The sequence below is a fragment of the Microplitis mediator genome, chromosome 10 (assembly GCF_029852145.1).
Source record: "Microplitis mediator isolate UGA2020A chromosome 10, iyMicMedi2.1, whole genome shotgun sequence".
NCBI lineage: Eukaryota > Metazoa > Arthropoda > Insecta > Hymenoptera > Braconidae > Microplitis > Microplitis mediator.
In genome coordinates this window covers 18785691-18796536 of record NC_079978.1, presented here as the reverse complement: position 1 = coordinate 18796536, position 10846 = coordinate 18785691, and the positions used below count along the sequence as shown (strand labels likewise).

The 10846-nt window shown below is 31.1% G+C and overlaps 1 protein-coding gene across 3 annotated transcripts in view; it reads left to right on the top strand.

The window, feature by feature from the left end:
* The first annotated feature begins 1942 nt into the window (after positions 1–1942).
* The window catches only part of LOC130675696 (glycoprotein 3-alpha-L-fucosyltransferase A), a 67586-nt gene continuing 58682 nt past the window's right edge, over positions 1943–10846 (top strand). For 2 of the 3 annotated variants that reach the window (XM_057481522.1, XM_057481521.1), the window contains exon 1: positions 1943–2288. The gene's annotated coding sequence lies outside the window, so the exon portion shown is untranslated. The remainder of the gene's footprint in view (positions 2289–10846) is intronic. The other variant, XM_057481523.1, reaches the window with a different exon arrangement.

Sequence of the window (10846 nt, the reverse complement as noted above, 5' to 3'; positions counted from 1 at the left end):
TTTAATTAATGTAACGGTACCGAAGTCCACCTCCGTTTTACGGAAGCACGTTTCCTAACCCTTTTGGGCATACACGCGCTGCGAGAGTCGCCAAGTTGGCCACACAATTTGGGATTTCCATAAGTTAATGGCAACCTGTCGCCAACTTTGAGGCATATAGTTGCTGGAAATTGTCTTCAATTTTCTCAAAAAGTTGGTAACAAGTTGTAGTCAACTGATCTACGGTCGGTAAGTAAGAAAGTCAATCTGTGTCATACTTTTCTGAGTCTTCGAGGCCGTTGCTGAGGATCCTACTCTATATTTGAATCCCGATATAATTCTTTTTCGACGCAGCAGATTGATTCTACGTTGCACCCAAATATCAAACCGATCCACTGATTTTTCAGATTTGTTTAAACCACCAGACTAGTGATTTTATGGGGTTGGTTCCGACAAATCAGAATAGGATCAATGAATTTTATACACTAACGCAAAAAAATTAAAGGAACAGAAAAATTTTATAAATTTTTTGTAAAATTTTCTGTAACTTTGTGAAAAATAATCGTATCGAGATTTTTATAAAATCATTCTATAGCTTGAAATCTCTAGTTCCGGTTCATTTTTTCTAAAATTTTTTAAGAGCTCCGGCTATTGCGCAAACATAAGAAATACCACAAGACAAAAAATTTTCAAATTTTTTTTTTTTTCAAAGAGCTCACGGGCCGTAGAAAATTTCTTCAGCTAAACCAATGCATTGGTCGTTTAGAAAATTTATTCAGCTTCAATTAAGTTTTTTTTTAACCTTGTAGGAAAATTTGGCGCAGAGAAATCAGCCTACAAACGAAAAAGGATCCTTTTTGCTTTGATCATCGATATCTCGGCTACCAATAACCGCACGGTGAATTGGCGGGCGGCGTTATAAACTTAAATTAATTCCCTACAAGATCCTTTCATCATTTTTTGAGAAATTTTTTTTTTTTTATTTTTAACATGCATTAAAAGTAAGTACAAAAAAATGCCTTATTTTGGTTTTTTAGTAAATCAACCGCTACTCTGCAAATATCGATGAAAAGACTAATGTTGCCAGTAACTTTTTTAGCTCAATGTACCCTCAATAACCTTGTAAATTTTTAAATTGATCTATCAAGCCATTTTTTGGACGTGATCGATCAAAATTTTTTACTCATCATCAAAATGAAAAAATAATTTTTTTTTACTTTTCTTACATTTTTGCGTTGGTTACTCAGTAAATGTGAGGGAAAGAGAAAAAAAAAAAAAATTTTACAAAAAATGTTGACTTCAAAATCTATCCAGATCTAAGTCTTGATGAGCCTTTTTGATTGCCGCCAAACACGTTCAAATCGGTTGATTCGTTCCTAAGATATCGTACGACAAAAATTAGTTTACACACCCACACCCACACGTCCATCGGGGAATAGCCAGAATAGCTTCCTAGGACCTCAAAACGTCAACATCAGATGAAAATTCGATTTTCAAAAATCGGACCGAAGCCAATATTTTCCCTTTTTTTAAAAACTTTAAATTTTCATGGCGGGAAGTTCAAAAATTCAAAATAATACTCCTTTATATTTACAAAAGTGATTTTGGAATCTTCAAAAAACAATTTCTTATAAAATTTTAGGGGTACCCCGTTCTGTCCCCCTCTCCCCTAAATATAAAAACAAATATATGTAAATCGATTATCTTTATAATCATCGATAAAATAAAGTTCCCAAAAATCAAGGATGTGTTTAATTGAGTACGAAGGATACACAAAAAATAAAAAATGTAGCGATGTAAAAAACGGCGAGATGTTTGAACCTGGACAGCTAATATATAGTATATAATTTACAGTAAAAAATTATATCGTGTATTAAATATATGAACGCGCAGACGCGAAGCTTATGGATTATTTTCCGCGGGTAGTGGTATCGCGTTAAATGTATATGGGAGGAGCAAATACAGTACATACTATAAAGGTGCGGTGAGCTATAGTTGCTAAAGATTGGGGGGCTAAAGAGGGGCTGATCTGACAGTAGCAATACGTAAAAATAAATTATTTTAAATTAAATATTTTTAATATTAAAAACCCATTATTTACTTATGTTACAATATAATTAATTGTTAAAATGACTGTTGTAAATTGTATTTGTGTCATGTGACTTGTGTTATTGTGCTGATTGTTCGAATGATTATGTACGTATTTTTCAAATCTATGCCGCCGGTTTTGTACATAAAAACTCACTGAGTTTTATTACTTTGATATTAAAATTAAGCGACTTTTAGTATCTACTTTATTATTTATGAAGGTAAGTTAAATATTTACATGTGTTTGTATACATATATATATAATATAGACATACATATATAAGTGTACATCTATATTTAGATGTATTTATGTTTTCGCTACATATTAGCTTCTATTGTATCGCACTTACTACCCTTCGTATTTTTTGCTTTCATTCAAACCGGTGTCAAAGAAAAAAAATATAATGGGACAAAATTTTTTTACACAAAAAAAAAGGATTTCTTGATGCGAAAAATTTTTGTTTTTCTCAAGAAAATTTTTACTTGCCCTAAATAATTTTTTGCATTATAAATTGAAAATAAAAATTTTCTTGAGTCAAGAGAAAAATTTTTGGGACAAGAAAAAATTTCTTGCGTCGAGAAAATATTTCTTGGGACAAATAAAAATTTTCTTGGGACGGGAAAAAATTTTTTTGGAGCAAGAAGAAATTTTTTTGAGCCAAGAGAAAAATTTTTTTGGGTGAGAAAAAATTTCTTGCGTCACAAAAATATTTCTTGGGACAAATAAAAATTTTTTGAGGCAAGAAAAAATTTTTTCCCGTCCCAAGAAATTTTTTTTCGCCCCAAAAATGTTTTTCTTGGCTCAAGAAAATTTTTGTTTTTAATTTATAATGCAAAAAATAAAAATAAAAATTTTTTGAGGCAAGAAAAAATTTTTATTTGTGTATAAAAAAACTGAAACATTTGTAAAAATATATAAATATTTTAAAACAACATGAGTTTAATTAAAATTTTATTATTTAGTGATTTTATAATTTTGTTTAATTTTTAAATGAATTTGAAAAAATTTATTAAATCGATCAAATCTTCATTGATTGGTTTAAAAAAATACAGATCTGCAATTGGAGATAAGCATTAAATCCATTGTATTAAATTATTATTAGATAAGAACTTCAATGCTGTATTTTGATTCAATTATCGCGGATACAAACAAATATATATGTATATTAAAAGCAAGGTTGGAAGAGTTGTCTATCAGTAATGCAACCGGACGGTGAAATGAAATGAATTGTCTTCTCGATATATCGAGTGAATTCATAGACATATTTAATTAAATGTAAAAACTAAAGAATTCAATTTAAATAAACGACAAAAGTTGTGTAGGTATGACTCGGAGGAATTAAAATTTCAATGATTTTAAATAAAAACGAAAAAATAAAAGCTATCAGCACATAAACTGAAGTAATAACAAATCTATGATAATTATTAATTAACATTTGTGATTTGAAAACAACTCATTTTTTTATCTTTGTAGTTTCCTTACAATATAGCGATTTAGATGGTAGTAAATTTTTATTTATTTAATTTGGTGAGTCAACTTAAGCCCATGTACTTTGTTGATAATTACCCGGGTACATTTTTTTTTTAATTGAGGTTTTAAAATCGTATTTATTTTATGTAAGAATTAAATCAGTTTTTGTCGGTACTATTTCCGATCAAGGCCAATTTCACACTTGTTATCGTATTATATTTAGTATGTTTTTAATTGCCTTTAGATTAGAAACAGACTTTTTAGTTATAATTAGTAGTCTGTTCATTTGTTTTTAGGACAAAAACAGACTTTCTTTTACTGTAATTTTTAGTCTACACGGAAAGAAAATTATAGCAGCGGTTCCCATAATTTTGTGAAATTTTTTCCTATACCATCATAGGAATTACGACCATAAATTATGGGAGCGGTTCCTATAATTATAAGAATGTTTCCCATAATTATAGGAATAGTTCCTATAATTATGGGAATGATACCCATAACACTATAGGAATGATTCCTATAATTATAGGAATGGTTCCTATAATTTATAGGAATACTTTCTATAATATTATGGGAATCATTCCTATAATTTATGGGAATGGTTCCCATATTATCATGAAAAAATTATTTTAAAGAAGTGTGGTAATCACTTGTACAATACACAGAAATATTATTAAACATAAAAACAAAAATTCAAACATTGAAAAAAAAAATCGTATTTGGCAAAAAAACATTAAAATTTTTAACAAGAATTTTTTGTCAGCACAAAACATTCAAGAAAATTCAAATTTTGGAAAATTTCTACACTATTGTGCAAAAAAAAAATTTTATGATATTATAGGGATGGTTCCCATAACATTATGGGAATAGTTCCCATAATATTATAGGAATAGTTCCTATACCAATATGGGAACCATTCCCATAATGGTATGGGAACTATTCTCATACTATTATGGGAATGGTTCCCATAATATATGGGAACCATCCCTATAGTAGTATAGGTTCTATTCCCATACCATTATGGGAACCATTCCCATAATGCATAGCAAAACTTCCCATAATTTTCTTTCCGTGTACTTTTAATCGCCTTCAGATCAAAACCGGGATTTTTTACAAATATAAATAACAATAAAAATAATCTAGATTTGTAATTTATTTTAATTTTCTTGATATTTGAAAAATGCTAATGCGCTTCCGTAATTAGATGTCACAAGAATTTTGATGGTTTCTAATGCCAAAATATTTTCGATTTTATCCAGTAAATAAGAAAAATTTCTTGACATTTTAAGAGTAATTTTATTACTTATATTCAATATTATAAACATTCAGTCAAGACAACTAAAAAATAAAGTTGTCAAACTATCATTAACTGCCGACATTTTTTAACAAACGACACCAAGTAAATGGTAAACAAAACATAATCAGTTCTGGAACTTTGAATATTTTTTATAAATATTGTCCATAAATAAAAATATTACATGTCCATGATTTAATCTAGTTTAGTCCTTGCAAATTTTCAGAACTAAAATTTTTTAAAGTTCAAGAATTAATCTAGTTTTGTCTGTCCGTAACGTAATTGTTTATTAAAACAACAGATCAAAAACAGCTTAAAATTTTTATAAAAGATCAAAAACAGATCAACTGGTTCAAATATAGACCAATTAGTCCAAATGCAGCCCAGTTGGACTAAAATCAGATCAAATTTTTCGACCCGGGTACTCTACCAACGACGCACTTTTTTTCGAATTTATTTACAATAATCACTTTAGACATTAAGTAAGAACAGACTTATTAACGTTTACGGGGCTTATATTTCTTTAAAATTGTAATAAAAATATTGTACAAGACCGCGACGTGAATAATAAAATGTCAATACTGTAAAAAATCAGTAGTAAACACGGATTCATTCTAATCAGGATTCACTCCGTCTCATGGAATTCTAGAGTTTTAAAAAAATCAATCCGATAATTTTTTACAGCCCTGTCAAAAAAATCCATATGGGAATCCAGCCTAGATTCCTATGTGGGTTCCCACATGGCGATTTTGGACGTATTCCCATATGGCTTCCTTTAAGAATAGATCTCGATATAGAAACTCAGATTGGTTCCTATGGGAATTCACACCATGCCAAATCCATATAGGAATCTAGCCTAGATTCCTATATGGCGTTTTCGGATGGATTCCTATATGGTTTTCTATAGAAATCCAGCATAGATCTCGATATACACTGAAAAAAATAAGCGGTAGCAGCTTATTGCCTATTGGCAATCGGTAGCCACTACCGATTATTTCGGTATTAGTTACCTAATTTTCAGTAACAGCTACCTATTTTTTTTCGGTCGCTGGTACCGATTCCAATTAGTAACGGCTACCGAAGTAATCGGTAGCAGCTACTTATTGGTAATCGGTAGCCACTACCGATTATTTTTCGGTAGCCACTACCGATTATTTTTCGGTAGCCACTACCGATTATTTTTCGGTAGCCGCTACTGATTATTTCGGTATTTGCTACCTAATTTTCAGTAACAGCTACCTATTTTTTTTCGGTCGCTGGTACCGATTCCAATTAGTAACGGCTACCGAAGTAATCGGTAGCAGCTACTTATTGGTAATCGGTAGCCACTACCGATTATTTTTCGGTAGCCACTACCGATTATTTTTCGGTAGCCACTACCGATTATTTTTCGGTAGCCGCTACTGATTATTTCGGTATTTGCTACCTAATTTTCAGTAACAGCTACCTATTTTTTTTCGGTCGCTGGTACCGATTCCAATTAGTAACGGCTACCGAAGTAATCGGTAGCAGCTACTTATTGGTAATCGGTAGCCGCTACTGATTATTTCGGTATCAGTTACCGAAATAATCGGTAGCAGCTACTTATTGGTAATCGGTAGCAGCTACCGATTATTTCTCAGATGAGTTCCTATGGGAATTCACACCACTTATTTTACTCTCTAAAAATGAATCAGTGAAATTCACTTCAAATTAGTGAATATTCACTGAGAACCAGCTATAAGTATACCACTGGTTGAATTAGTGGTATACTTATAGCTGTAGAAATAGTGACTATCCACTGATTCGCGAGAATTTCACTAATTCATTTTTAGAGAGTAGAGTAAATTCAAAATAATAAAATAGTCAACAAAAATATTATGGTTCAAATTTTTAAGGAAATTCTTTTCTATGCCGTGGTAAAAAAAAATTCTTAAATTTTATGTATCTTTTGATAATCCTAATCATAAAAATGGTAATTTTATCTTTTAAATGGATTTTGAACAACTACTGAAGTGACCTTACCTGTAAAACTACAATTTGATTTATTTTTATTTAAAAAAAAAATTCAAAAATTCTTTTACGGACTAAACTTGACGATTTAATGTTTCACTCTTTTTATTGTTTAAAATTTATTTAAATTTCGCAGAATGTATAGAAAAAAATTATCTATCATCGAAAATCAGTTGACCCTGTGTCCAATCCCAAAACTTCCTGTTGTTTTCGAGTACCGGGAGCTAAAAAATGTTACTATTTGTAAACTTTTAAACGCTTGGACCGGAAAAAAATACAGTACGCTTCCGACAAATTCATTGTCGTGTTCGAAGCGATATAATGTCACGCAAAACTTTCATATTTATAGGTTGTTTTTAACCGTAGTGTTTCAGTCGAAATTTATCGATATTATTAATATGTTTTGTATATATTACGGATGTCAGAAGATATTAGTTTACCAGCTTGAAAACTATAGAACTTTTAGATCAATAGTTGTAACTTGAACTTTTTCCAACTTTAGTAATTGCACTTAAGTTTTAAACTTTCCGTAACTATAATTATTTTTTAAATTTTCTATTTTATTTTTGTAAACTCTTATTTAAATTCTATTTTTTCCTATCAATGAGAGCTTATACACTTCCTATCAGAAAAATCCATGTGGGATTGCATGGGAACCCATAGGAATCCATATAGGATAGTATGGATTTATATGTAAGAAGCTATGGGTATCTGGAATTCCATGTAGAAAACCCACATAGGAAACTGGGTACCCTGATCCCCATGTAGAAGCTTGACATAGGAACTAGGATATGTGAATTCCCTATCAAAAAAATCCACGTGGGATTGCATTGGAACCCATAGGAATCCATATAGAAATGTATGGATTTACGCAAGAATATAGGAGTGTATGAATTTATGTAAAAATCCATGTAGGAAACTATGCACGGAAAAAAATTAATCGTGAATGCAACATGATGCAGTCTTGGTAAATAAACATGATGAAATCATGTTGCATTCACATGATTTGTCATGTTTCGGTTACATGATAGTCATGTTGCAGTAACATGAGAAAATCATGTTGCATTCACATGATTTGTCATGTTTCGGCTACATGATAATCATGTTGCGGTAACATGAGAAAATCATGTGGCATTCACATGATAATCATGTTTCGGCTACATGATAATCATGTTGCGGTAACATGAGAAAATCATGTGAATGCAACATGATTTGTCATGTTTCGGCTACATGACAATATGTGGCAGCAACATGATTATCATGTAGCCGAAACATGACAGATCATGTGGGTGCAACATGATTTTCTCATGTTACCGCAACATGATTATCATGTAGCCGAAACATGATTATCATGTGAATGCCACATGATTTTCTCATGTTACCACAACATGATTATCATGCAGCCGAAACATGACAAATCATGTGAATGCAACATGATTTTCTCATGTTAGCGCAACATGATTATCATGTAGCCGAAACATGACAAATCATGTGAATGCAACATGATTTCATCATGTTTATTTACCAAGACTGCATCATGTTGCATTCACGATTAATTTTTTTCCGTGTGGGTACCTGGATTTCCATTTTGACATGGTGTAGATTTCCATGGGAAATCGAGGTCAAAATCCACGTAAGAATCCACACTAGATTCCCATATGGATTTGGCATGGTGTGAATTTCCATAGGAACTCATCTGAGAATTTATATTGAGATCTATGCTGGATTTCTATAGAAAACCATATGGGAATCCATCCGAAAACGCCATATAGGGGAGACCGGGGCACGACGGCCCCCTTAAACCGGTAATTTTTTTTTATGGCTTTTAATCTATAGGTCAACCTAATTTGGTCCTTTCTTAAGCAAATCCATTTAGGTTTTACCAAAACTGAAAAAAAAAATTTTTCTGGGGCACGACGGCCCCCCTTCAAAAAAAGCTTAAAAAAAATTTTGTTTTTTTTTATTGAAAAAAAAGATTTTAACCACAAGTATACTATTCCCGTACCTTTATAATCCCATGGACTACAAATTTATTAGAAAAAAAATTTATTTAGCTGATGTAAGCAGTTTTATTGAAATTTTTATTTTTTGACTTTAACCACAATATAATCTGTTGACCCCAAAAAGAGCTTTAATCAATAAATTTTTCAAATTCATTTTAGTTTAAAAAAAAAAAAAATTTTTCTGTACACGGAGAGAAATTTTCATTACAAATCACCGTTAAATTCACTGTAATCGTGGGACAAAATGCGGCGCTTTTATTTATTACCATTTTTGAAATGAAAAGGACGAAAAAATTTATTTATTTTGTGGTAGACTTCATAAAATTTACCGAAAACCGAATAAAATTTACAGTAGACTACGGTAAAATTTGTTGAAAAAAAGTTAAAAATTATCTCACTCACCGACAAATGATTAGGTTGTGCCATTCGTCCCACGATTACAGTGAATTTAACGGTTACCCAGGTAGGAAAGAACAACTGGGCAAGGTTTGGACCAAGCCTTGGCCAAGCGTCACTAGGATTATGCAAGGCTTGGCACGTGCCTTGGCTGAGTATTGGGCCAAGGATTGGTCCAAGCCTTGGATGATAGCCATGTCCCCAGCCTTGGGGAACAAAATATCAAGCCTCGGCCGAGTCTTGGGAAACGAAAAATTGAGTCTTGGCCAAGGCTTGGGAAACAAAAAATCAAGCCTCGGCCAAACCTCGGAAAGCAAAAAATTTAAGGCTCACCCAATGCTCGATCTAAAATATTATTATTTAAATTAATAAATATAATTAAAAAAAAGTTTGATCACTCTTTTATCGACATTACATTGGAGTGTAATTAACTAATTACTGAATTAATGGGAAATAACGAATAAAATTATTTGGGGGCTATCGGGGTTCGAACTGAGATCCTTCTGATTACTAGGCCGGGACGCTATCCACTGTGCTAAATCTGATGTCCAGATAATTTTGATTTTTTTGCTTGTTAATTATTTAAATACAATTTAATTCAAAAATATTAAACCGTAAAGATGAGGTGAACTGTAGTTTTATTTAATGAACGAAATTCTCTGATGAGTAATGACGTATTTTTATTAGTGAAGGGGGGGGGGGGTGGCAAAGGGGGTAGGGTAGGCAAAACGGAGTACCCTTAAAATATTTAAAAAAAAAAAAAATTTTTTTTTTTGTCTAATTGCTATAAATCCGAAAAAAATATATACGGATATATCCGGGCAAATCTGCATATATGAGACATATATTTATATATATGTTGCATATTTGCAACATATTCCAAATTTGCCCGGATATAAATTTTTTGTGTATGGGTTGAAAAGAACAAAAAAAAAATTACTCATTACACTATCTCGAATATCATAAATATTATTTTTTATGTATTTTAAAAGAAATATGACACATTCTCGTTAACGAAATTAGAGTATTTGTTGTTGTATTTCGCATGAGCGATTAAACTACAAAGTCATATATTGTGATGCGTGTACTTAAAAAATTTGCGTATACAATTCTAAAACAAGAGTGTTAGATTCGCATACATTTTATGTTAATACATATTTTTACACATATACGTATATATTTATATAGAAAATTATGCTCGTGTTTTGTAGAGGATTGCAAGTTTTTATTACGCACATTTCATCATTTTATAAAATATAAAATAGATTGAAAATTCCGAAACTATACTTATGTAAACAGCATCTAGTAAATTAAAAATTTTTTTTATCGTTTGACATACGGCTTTATCATATATATATGCTTTCCCCTGTCATGGGAATTGATTTTTCTAAACAGGCTTTTAAAATAATTATTTGCAATAACGAATAAAAATAAGTATGGATAAAAATAACTCAGACAATTTATGAAAATATTTAGTAAATGTATAAAAGCTGAATACACAATTACATTTGAACTACAGAGTGGGCGTAAATAACTCAATCTCCTCATATTTAATCGCCGGAACGTCTGATAAGATAATGCCATATTGGTACTGTCAATTATTACAGTGATCAGGTGAATACG